The 12426-nt window shown below is 40.8% G+C and overlaps 1 pseudogene; it reads left to right on the top strand.

The window, feature by feature from the left end:
• Positions 1-1482: 1482 nt before the first annotated feature.
• On the top strand, positions 1483-2086 carry LOC147466067 (uncharacterized; annotated as a pseudogene).
• Positions 2087-12426: the final 10340 nt, after the last annotated feature.

The following is a 12426-nucleotide window of genomic DNA, read 5'->3' as shown; positions in this document are numbered from 1 at the left end:
TATCATGCTAATAAAAACACTATACGGGGTTGTCAACACACCCTGTTACATGCATGTTAGGATGTTGAATGTGCTATCTAACACTCCAATTTTTTTTCATGAACATGTTGGATGTCCTAGGTAGAAATATGTATATTCCTCTTTGGATCCATTTATGTTAGTAAACATAGTGATCAAATCTGGATATTGCAGGTTGAGCTCTTTCACATATTCAAAGAAAAACATCCACATTGCAAGATGGCATGAGAATGTTTGAGATGTGGAAGCCATTCTTTTGCAAGTGGCTGAAGGATAGATACACATGTTGTTGTGAATACCATGTGTAGACGTCCTTTTTAAAGGACTCACTGAACCACATGCACTCACGTACCTTTTGGTTGCATGATGTGGGTTGCAACTATCCATGCAAAATCTGTGCCACAAGAGAGAACATTAGAAAGGTTTGTATGGCTTCACATCACACGTTCAAAGGTGTCACACAAATGTCGGAGTCGGTTCTCTATCAAAGCCAGCAGATGTAGTTTTCCATAGAAGAGAATTCATGATGGGAGAGTTTAAGATATGTGGAGTCCACGAATTATGTTGCTTGGAGAAATCAAAGCCAGGTAAGAGTATTACTTTGAAAGTATTTTCATATGTAGAAGCAAAAGAAAAGCATGGAAACCATAAAAAAAGAAGACATCTTTTGTATAAAGAAATGCAATGTTGGGAGTTTTTGCAACTCTTGAAGACCAAGTTGAGGCTCTTCATCACTCATAAGTATGTAGCTCGATGGCAAGGACAACAATTCAAGGGTTGTCTACTTTGGTTTTCAGATGATGTTGTTTTCTCAGTTGTTGATTTTGCTAAGAATCACGCCTCCAAGGAGCAAAATGAGATCCAGTCAATGCATTGGCACTCTAGTCAGGCAACCAATTTTGTACACATAGCATATTACTGCACGGCAGGGGAGGTAGTCAAAACAATCCACTTCTTCATATTAGATGACAAGGTGCATGACACATTTTTTGTGCAACATTTCTTCATGCTACACTGTGACAGGTTACAACAAGAGGGTATCACTCCTACGCAACATTGGGTGTGGTCCGATGGTGCGGGCCTCACAATTCAAGGGAGCCATGCCTTTATATTTTGTTACAAGATATGGTGGAGTCACATGTATTGGGATGAGCTGGTTCTTCTTTGGATCAAGGGACGACAAGGGAGAGCATGATGGTGCAGGAGTAGTTGTGAAAATAACCTTGACCCATGAGTAGCTAAAAACACATGGAGCTATTTTGTGATGTGCAGCAGATATGGTTGCTTATTGCCAAGCCGACCTATCACAGGGAGCACCTGCATCATATCCTTCAAAATAAAGGGAATGTGTGTGTGTGTGTGTGTGTGTGTTCTAGGAGGTTAAAGAGGGGGATGTGAACAGGGAAGTCAAGTGGACTTGTGCCACTGTGGCAAAATCTTGCTCTCTGCATGCATTTTGTGGTCACAACCTACATGATTCAATTGCCCTTGCAACACGAATCTTGGCATGCTTCTATGATGCATGAATGCACAGAAGGTGGAATTGATGCAACAATAAAGCTCATAAGAATGCTTGGGATTATCATATTTTGTTGTCATTACTTGATGAGGTTTTGGCAAATTTTGAGATAACAGATGAAGTTTCGACAGAGAAAGTCGTTGGCTATGATGCCTTCACATAGGAACGTCATCATGATGTGTTGAGTAGATCTCTATGTGTTGGCAATACTTTTGTTGTAAATCCAGATGCTTCAACCAATGCCAAGGATGTGGTGAATTTTTACCTCGTCAAGCGTGTTGCAGCAAAGGAGAAGGTGGAGAAGAGGTACATTGATGAATGGAGAAATGTAATTGACAGAGGCTCATATGTTGTGCAAGGATTGTATTAGAAGCATTGAATTCGTACAACTTCAAGCTGGACCAGAAGTAGCCCATCGTCCACCTACTTTCACATCTAGTGCAATGGATCAAAATACCTACGGAGCACATCCCAAGGAGAAGGCAGGTGGACACAATCACCCCAAAAATCCATGAAGCAATTTGTAATAGCATGCCATTCAGCTTTTAAGTTGTCACCTACTAACCACTAGATTCTCAATATAATTCTTGCTGCACATAATGCAGGTTTATCATAAAGTTGGTTATGTGTCTCTTTTTTACGCCGTGTATACATGGATTTGGTGTTTATAACAACCAATAACAGAGTATAGCATACAGACTATGTTAACAAGCATACATAGAATAACTAGCATCTATGCAACTAGCATAACTGGGTATATTAACTAGGTTAATTGGGTATGTTGGCCACCATATCCACTATGCTAACTAGCATAAATAGCATGTATTCTAACTAGCATACACAATATCATTTATGCTAACTAGCATAAGTGGGTATGCTAACTAAACACAGTTTGCTAGCCACCATGCCCCTATGCTAACTAGCATACAGACTCTCCTAACTAGTATACATAACAAAATTAGCATGTATGCTGACTAGCATACATAGAAGCATGTCTGCTGACTAGCATAACCAGGTATGCTAACTAGCTTAGAATGTACCATTCATGTTGGTTACAACTATCAGTAAACTGGGTAAGTCAACTAGCTTATAGCTTAGGGTTACTAGCTTATTGAGTGTGAAAAGAAGCCCTCAATATGCTACCATTTCATTCATATAATGTTGACAAAACCAAAAAGTATGCCAGCATAGCACAAAGTATGGCCCCAAAAAATACAATGGTACAAAATTTGTAAACCTTACTATCTAGAATGAAAGTTGAAATAAGTATGGACATTGAAAAGGTGATCTCATCAGGATATTACAACTTTTCATCATAGTACATAATTTTACAAGTATACAAAGAGTCTGGACTACTCTTCAAAATGCTTGTGCATTTAGAGTGCTTGTACTTGTAGTACCCAGTGTGCTTGTGCTCCTGGATTTGCTGAACCTTTGTTTCATGCTTTGACCTTTCTACTTCAATTGCTGTTGCTTCTCTAATATTTCCCTCTCAAGTCTTTCTCTTTCATGCCTTTCAGCTTCTTTGTTAGCCTCCCTTTGTCTCCGATGTTTCTCTGCCCTCCACTTGGTCTCATCGCTTTCTCGCAGATTTGCTTGCAGTTTGTTGAGGACTACATCAAAAAACACGCTTGGGCTAGTATCAAACCCGTTTTTGGCTGTATATGTTGCAAGGTCCTCCAATTGTAGCCATATAAATATCCAGGGAGCCAGAGTGTCTATTAAAAACTATTGCCGTTGTTCAACAGTCTAGTCCTCTAACTTGGGAGTAATAAGCCAACTTCCTTCAGGGTTCTAGTACACTTTGTACTTACTGTCATCAATGATCATAGTGTTTTTGGGCCCGAAATGGGCTAAGCCCCTTTAAAACATACTCATGTTCTTGAAGAAGATAGGGTTATTATGTATTAGCCAAGGCACCTTACCACAATGCTCCTGTGCAAAAACACCTGTCGTCTTGCAAGGCAATTGATTGTAGTTTATCTTTCCCTACGACATAGTAAAGGTATTGAATGATGATGTCACAATTGACAAGAAAAAACTAATGAACTATTTCACAGAGACATAATTATGTCAACAAGAGTTTCTCCATTATAAATATTTAGAGAGATACATGCCATAAGATGTGCAATCTTGCTAGCACTACAAAAATTGGGCAAAATAGGGAACATGTTCAACATAGTTTCCTGCAAGCGCATGAGCGAGTGGCTTTCTTTTCACCTTTGGTAAGATTGGTTAAGTCATCCTGTGAGCTCTTTGGGGCAACACAAGCATCCTCTCTAGGATCTTCTAGATTCTGTTCCATGCCACCTTTCCTCTTCAGCTTCACTTTGTTTACAAAACCCATGAGAGGGGCCATCATCACTGGCATCTTGCACATTTCATCCTCTTTTAGTCCTCATTGCTTCCTCTTGCACACTCCTGGCTATTTCCTCTGAAGCACTTATTTCATCAACTGTAGTAAGCTTGGGTTTGTCATGAATGATCATGATAAATTCATAATCATCATCCATTTCTTCAATGTCTACATCACTCCCAGACAATTGCGGTGTCACATTTACCCTTCATGCATTCTTTCTAGGTCATCCAAATCATCATTATAGGCCTTCTCTTCTTCAATCCTTTGCTAAACATGCGCACTTCCTATATCATCAATTCCTGTGTATTCCTTTCAAACATTGATTAGCATATCCAAATTGCTAGTAAAAATTGCAAAGCTGGATTGTTAACACAACAATTAGCATACTAAAAATTATATGAATGGGATGTGTGGTAGTTAACATAATGCTATGTACATATATACAATATGCTAGGTAGCATATCATATGATTGCTTGTATACTTAGTATGCCAATAAGCATTCCATGTACTTGGAATGCTAATTAGCATAACTAGGTATGCTAGCTAGCATATTGTGTTTGCTAGCCACCATACCCACTATGATAACTAACATACATACTAATCTATCTAGCAAAAAATCATGCTTTTAGTCTCTCACAGTATGTGAATAAGCATACAGTGTCATGACTAACATAATTGGGTACGCTAACTAGCATAAGTGGGTATGGTAACTAGCATATTTGGGTATGCTAACTAGCATAAGTGGGTATGGTACCTAGAATAAGTGGGTATGCTAACTAGCATACATAGTGGCATCTATGCTAACTAATATATTGTCTATGCTAGCCACCATACCCACTATGATAACTAACATATAGACTAATCTAACTAGCAAAAAAAGCATGCTTTCATTCTCTCACAGTATGTGAACAAGCATACAATTTCATGACTTACATAACTGGGTATGCTAACTAACATAACTGGGTATGCTAACTAGCATAACTTGGTATGGTAACTAGAATAAGCGAGTATGGTAACTAGAAGAAGAGGTAATGCTAGCTAGCATACATACTCTGCTAACTGGTATACATATTAGCATATATGCTAAATAGCATACCTGGGTGTGGTAGCTAGCATATAGAGTACCATGTATGCTAACTAGCATAACCAGGCATGCTAGTCACCGTAGCCATTATGCTAGCTAGTATACATAGCATAACTAGCATGTATGCTAACTAGAATACACAATAGCATTTATGCTAACCAGCATAATTAGTTAAGCTAAATAGCATAAGTGGGTATGCTAATTAAACACAGTATGCTAGCCACCATGCCCCTATGCTAACTAGCATAATTGGTTTTGTTAACTAGCATACACAGTACCATGTATGCTAACAAGCATAACTAGGTATGTTAACTATCATAATTGAGTATTCTAACTAGCATACACACTACCATGTATGCTTACTATCAAAATTGAGTATGCTAACTAGCATACACAGTACACATTACCATATATGCTAACAAGCATAACTAGGTATGTTAACTAGCATAACTGGGTATGCTAACTAGCATACACACTACCATGTATGCTTACTATCAAAATTGAGTATGCTAACTAGCATACACAATACCATGCATGCTTACTGGCATGTAACTAGCATACACAATATCATGTATGCTAGCTAGCATACACATTAGCATGTATGATTACTAGCACAACTATGTATGCCAGCTAGCATAACTGGGTATGCTAACTATCACAAGTGGGTATGCTAACTCACACAACTGTGTATTCTAACTAGCATAACTGGGTATGCTAACTAGCATACACAGTAGAATGTTTGCTTACTTTCATAATTGGGTTTGCTTACTAGCATACACAGTAGCATGATGCTTATCAGCATAACTGGGTATGCTAACTAGCTAAATTGTGTATTCTAACTAGCATAACTGGGTATGGTAACTAGCATACACACTACCATGTATGCTTACTATCAAAATTGAGCATGCTAACAGCATGTAACTAGCATACACAATAGCATGTATGCTAACTAGCATACACAGTACATGTCTGCTTACTTATTGGCATAACAAGGTATGCTAAGTAGCATACACATTAGCATGTATGATTACTAGCACATCTGTGTATTTTAACTAGCATAACTGGGTATGCTAACTGGCATACACAATAGCATGGTTTTTACTTTCATAATTGGGTTTGCTTACTAGCATACACAATAGCATGTATGTTGTTGGACGGGAACGACTCACACACCCATGAAGTGCATGCAACACTACCTAGATCAACATAATGTCAATCGAGGACACAGATGACACGAAAGGCACACGGAGGAAATCTCTTAAGCTTGTCAGGCTGAGACCATCCTAAACATACAACACTCGGGAAGGCCAACTAAACCACAATCAAGAACCTCACTGCTCTCAACTACACCACCTAGCCACATACACACATACAGAAGGTAACTCACCTAATCATGCCAAATTCATACGAAACTTAAGGAATGCCATCCCCTCACTAGGATACACCTGTCCATAAGCTTCTACACTCAAAACCCTCACTCTAAACCCATCTGCGGAAAACGCGTAGGATGACAGAACAGAATTTTGAAAGTGCCCGAAACTGAAATTTATGAGTACCTATGCGTAGCTTATGTCGCCACGATTCTATAGACTACTAGCACGCAGAAAACAGACATCATTTGATACACTTATGGCCACAAATAGCTTGTAGATGCATCGGTGTGTGCGCTTCGTCTCGCGTGGAATGCTTGGCGTTGTCGCGTAGCTCTCCTCAAGCCTACAACAATGGTGCAGTCGGATCTCCAATGTGTTGAGCGAGCGGGGCGTGGCAAGAGGATGAAGCTCACGCTCACTCTCTTTCTCTCTCACACACAGTAGACGGCAGCGCTAAGTTTTGATTATGATAAAAAATCTTTTTACAAAATGACCTAGGTACCTTATATACTAAGGCTACCTTAGGTTTAACCAAAAATGGGGTTGAAAGGGTCAAATGGCTTTGTATTTACAATCTGGAAGTGCCATTGCACCCCGACTTCTGAAACTAGAATAACTACTCATTACAAATGACATTTATAGCCATAATCCGCAGCATTTCATAACTCGCAAAAGATAATACTTTGGTACGAAACTTGAGTTGTGTTGTGTTGTTGACCCAACGGTCAACATTCCCCCCTTCCGCGTTCATGTCATCCCCGACATGACCTGATTGTCGATGGCAATGTGCTATTTGATGTCGTTTTGTTGTTGGAAAGAAAGTATAGACTATAGCCTTTGTAGTAGCTTGTCTTGTTCGTCCAATCCGATGTACATAGTCTTCACATGATTCAGGAAAATCATAATTGATGATGAGCTTTATGTCTTTCACATCCACGCTCCGAGCTGCAGCATCTGTTTCTGTCATTATAAGTCTACTGCCAGATCTAAATTCAAAAAGAACCCAATGTCGTTGAACTTGACTCTTATCATCATGGATAGAGAAAGCTCCATCCATCATTTTCTCTGATGGGGGCTTTTCACAAGCCAAGCTCCCATACCCCTCTTCTCTCGTCCCCACCCCAAGAAAACCCCCTCTTAGGGATGGAGTGATAAAAGGCATTGGAAAAAGTAAGAAAAAAATAAAGTATGATTATGTAAATATATGAGAAAGGTAAAATAGGCCACCTCATGCCTGCGGGGCAGCCCATCCCCACCTTGCCTCTTTTTCTTCACTGTTGCCCCACCGTGTGTCCCTTTTCCTCTCCTCCACTCAAAAGGTCAACCCCCTCTCTCTTCCCCTTGTCCTTTCTCCTTTCTCTCTCCCCTCAAGCTACCCCACCTCTTACCAATAATGCATTCTAACTCACCAATAATGCACCCTGACTCACATGCAACTTATCCTATCTTCCAAAATAGTATACCCCACCCCCCCTTTCTCTCTCCTATCATATCCCATGACCCAAATACCCCCCTCTCTCTCTCTAAAGGGCACCATGTCTCTTGTCTTGTAGCTAAATAACCTCCCCCACACTCACACACACTCAATTTCACTGAAAAAGGTGCCCACAGACCCATCCCCACCCAGTGGTTACCTGATTTTTCTTGTGTTCACACACATCTGCACACAGATTCACCTCTGAACACACTCCCCTCTCTCCCCTCTTGTAATTACTTTATTCTCCATGTCACCTCTCACTTTTTTCATCAACCCATCTCTCTCTCTTAGTCTCTCTCTCATGAGACTGCTGTTCTGGCACATATACACACAGCCAGACAAGTGGGGCTCACAGTCACATGGCCTATGTAGATAATGATTTCTTCATTTCTAAATTCTAGAATTTCTCCCCCCTACTCCCCTATATAAAGAGGGGTCACCATCACACTAAACACACACACAACATCACCAAAGAGTACACTATGCACTGTGTGTGCCTAGTGCACACACACACACACCCACACCATCACCATCACCGCAATCACCATGCTCGTCTTGAGCATAACCTCTACACCCTTGGGCTATGGAAGATGAAGGGCAGCTAAATGAAGGATGATGGCCATAACCCTCGTGCGAGTCTTCGCCATCAACTCCCACCTATCCGCCATGTGCTCTACCACTCTCTCCCTTCTCATTCCCCTACCTTATGCTCCCCATTTCATCGCCTTATTCTCTAAATAAAGCTTGAGGTTTTGTGAGTATGTTTTCCTGCAATGTTTTGCCCATGTGAGGTGTGCGGAATCGCCACCTAGTCTTGTGTTTGGAGTGAGCTTGTGTATGTGTGAAGGGTGTGCGGATTCGCCATCCTTCTGGGTGCCTAAGTACTAAGCCGCTATACCCCCTCCCTCTCTCTCTCTCTCTCTCTCTCTCTCTCTCTCTCTCTCTCTCTCTCTCTCTCTCTCTCTCACTTGATCTCATTTCCCTTCCTCTTCATCATTACTCCCAAGCATCCATCTCTCTTGGATGAAAACTTTGTTATGGTGGTGTGTTGTTTGCGTCCTAGCCGCTGAAGCTAGGTGGTGCCCCCTGTTTGCTTTACCATGACAGGCTCGAGGCGTGCCATTCGGTCCCCGGTGTTTTAGAGGCCGTCGGGGGTTCAGGGTTCGCTTTGCTCCCGTCAGCTCCAGCAAATCTGTGAATTCAGAGTATTTGTTATTCTCAGAAACAACTTCTACAATCTGTAGAATTGAGTGATTGTCTTTCTGATCTTGTGAGCCAATGACAACTTTGTAAGGATTTTGTAGAAATTGTATGGCTAAACCCATAACTCCTTTAGGCCAAGTTGCACTCCAATGCAAAGTCTGTCTGTCAGGCCGAATCCAAGACTTTATTATTCTAATTTGAGGTTCAAAACCCTGCCGAGCATTCAATGCGCATTATCAAGGACAAGCTTTTGAGATTCTCTAATTACCCTTATGTCTGCTCTTTGTCATTGAGGACTTCTTTGTTCTTGAGTTATGTTGTGTTGTTGACCCAGCGGTCAACACTTTGCTGTTGTTTTGGCTTCATCTGTTGCATTGCTTGTATCTTTGTCAAGCCACAACAAGAACTATGATCCATTAGAGAGGACTTCTATCATCATAACCATTCATCTTTTGAGATCCTCTGATTACTTTTATGTCTGCTCTTCTTCATTGGGGACTTCTTTGTTCATGTGCAATCATGTTGTTAGTGTTGTCTGCAGCTTTGTCATTGTAGGCCATTCTTCGACTCGCCATTGAGGATAAGTATTCTATGATCTGAAATTGGTGCTCCAATTCATTTGTCAATTGTTTTGAGTAGCATTTCCTTATTTTTGATGTAGAAGGAGTATGTACAAGAGGATGGTGATAGGTGTCTTTAGATTAGGGTCTAAAACCTAGATGACCAAAGGGAAAAAACCCGGTGGGAAAAAAATGCCTTTGGTATACGCTCTTATTGGAGTTGAGCAGTTGAACGTGAAGTACATGTTCATGAAAGGTGAGTGCTTGGTGAAACACGGAAAGAGTGCCTGATGCAAGTGCCAATTATGGGACACTCTATATGCATATGAGAAATTTGTCAACAAAAGCATGCAATGTGAAAGAAGGAGATGATGGGTGTTTCGAGGAATAAATGTAGCACATGTGACATCATAAGATGTCTCAATAGCTTCCACCTTTCCAAGAAGGGTTTTTGATGTAGAAGTTTCTCCACTCGTATCTCACTGTGCTTAGTACGTGAGTGTCTTTTGGACCTTCTCCTTCACTTCACCAGACTTAAGTACTTAGACTTCGACTCTTTTGCTCACCTATACTAGCATGAGCGACACAACGTAAATATACTCAACTCTTCCAGCTTGAGCAGTACCTAGAATAGCTAAGACGCTTAGACCACAGAGAATATTACTTGAAGCTTTCGGACTAACACCTCACTCATTTTGTGGCGTAGCTACTCGACTCTGACTTGTATGACTTGTCGATTGCATGTTGACACTGCTTTGTGACAAGTTCTTCGGATGTTGTAGTGGCTGCTGAGACATACTTCGTGAAGTTTCATCGTTTTCCTGTACCTTCATTTCTTTGTAGTGCTCAGGCCTCTCGTCAGTCTTTTCTTCATGTGGATTATGGATTTTTTTTTATTTTTTTCTTAGTAATAAACAAAGAAAATCTTAAAACAACTCAACAAAAAAAATCATTCAAATAGAAATCTAAATGCTATGTACACTATACACATGTCCCTAGGGGCTCATATATGGATTTTGTCCCCATATTCCTCTGTAACACTATTATGAGGGCATATACTCTAAATTTCGTCAAAAGATTATCACAATAAAACGCAAAAATTCAATGCATCTCACAAAACATTGCCCTCTAATAGTCATAATGTTAGGTCCGCATTCAGAATGCCTCCCCCCTTCCTATTTGGAGTCATTCTTTACGACAGGGTATCGCAAAGGGTATGTGTTGTGCTTGGGCAAGTAAAAGTTGTGCATATGCAGGCCTTGTAATGTAGCCCTATTATGCATACACAGTCAATGCATGGAAAAGATTTATGTTGTGCAAGATGTTGGTATAAGAAATTTGCTTATTGGCCTTTGTTGGCGAGGCTTCCTATTCTAAGCAATGTAATGGTCTTTGAAGCTCTTGTATCGTTGCTTGATTGAAGCGACTTGCTCTCTTCTAACTGTACTGTAATCGTAGGAAGAATTGTAAGAATTCAAGCGGCGATGCACTGACAGCAGTTTTGTTGTTTCTCTTTGGGACCCATTTCTTTGCGATTATTGGCTGTTTTGTTGCTAACGCTCGTTTGGGAACCCATACTTGCCCGTGCTTCGTTTGTGTTTAAAGAGACTTCTTTGGGATCCACCTTTTTGTTGTGTGAGTCGACAATGGTCTTTGCTTCGGCCCTTGTACGCTTGGTTGGTGACGGGATTCAGGCTTTGAAAGTTGATACTGTGGTTGTTTTGGAATCCAAATGAATTCCTGACTTTTTTGTGCTTGAATCAACTTCTTTGTAGCCCAAACCTGAGTTGTGAAAGCTTGCGACTTTGTGATATTCCTACCCGTTCGTGCACGCTTTCCTTCTTTTTGTTTTGGTGTTGGATCTTGTGATTTGTCATTAGAGATCTTTGTCTTCTTGATCCATATCTGTTTTTGGCCGATCTGGCTTTTTGGTATCCAGATTTGTCGAGCTTTTTGGCTTTGACTTGTTGTCCTGTTCTTTTGACCTGTCATGGTTATTGTTGAAGGGGTTGGTGATAGTGATGGCCTGAGTTGATGATAGGGGATGTCGTAAGATTCATCACTATCGCTACTATCCTCGCAAGGTTGACTTCTTGTACTTTCCCTTGATTTTTTGGCTGGTAGTGGAAAGTTACTGTTTGTTTGCTCGTGGATGGTAGTTTCTTGGAGGACTTTTCTAGACCATTGATTAGAGCATTGCTAGCTCGTTGCTCTTGTCGTATTCCTCCTAGCTAAGTCTTTGCATCCTTATTAGGAGCCATGTATGAGGATGCTTGTGGTGGCTGTGTCTTCACCGAGGACTTTGGAATCCACTTTTGATGCACTTTATTCGTGTAGCGATGACATTGATGCCCGGGTCGGTGATCTTCTTGAAGCTCGAAGTGTTCTACAGAGTCATAGAACTCGTCGTCTTCTTCATCTTTTGATTCTCCACATTTCTTTGTTTGCTCCTTATTTCGCGAGCTTGTTGATGTCTGGTTCTATTCGTTTTCTTGGATTACACTCACTGTAAAATAAGGAACGACATCATAGCCATTTTCATCACAAAACTTTGTTGTGGGAGCATCCTTCACGGCGCACACGTCCAGAGTAGCCAAGATGTGTTCCCATCCAAAAGGCTCTAACTCTTATTCAGGAAATGGTTCTGGGATATAGTCCATATCCTCTATAACCCTCTCTAGGATACATTCCTCACGTTTCAAGCTACCACATTGTGAAGCTCCACACATCCACGGGTCTTTAGGCTTACCTAACCAAGCTGGAAGTTCTGATCCTGCTACTGTGGCGGAATCAAACTCCTCAACCGGTGTTCTCGTCACATCCCTATAGCTA

The sequence above is a fragment of the Adiantum capillus-veneris genome, chromosome 1 (assembly GCF_014529385.1).
Source record: "Adiantum capillus-veneris isolate H3 chromosome 1, ASM1452938v2, whole genome shotgun sequence".
NCBI lineage: Eukaryota > Viridiplantae > Streptophyta > Polypodiopsida > Polypodiales > Pteridaceae > Adiantum > Adiantum capillus-veneris.
The sequence above is the reverse complement of the archived record's forward strand: the minus strand, read 5'-3'. Positions and strand labels throughout refer to the sequence as shown.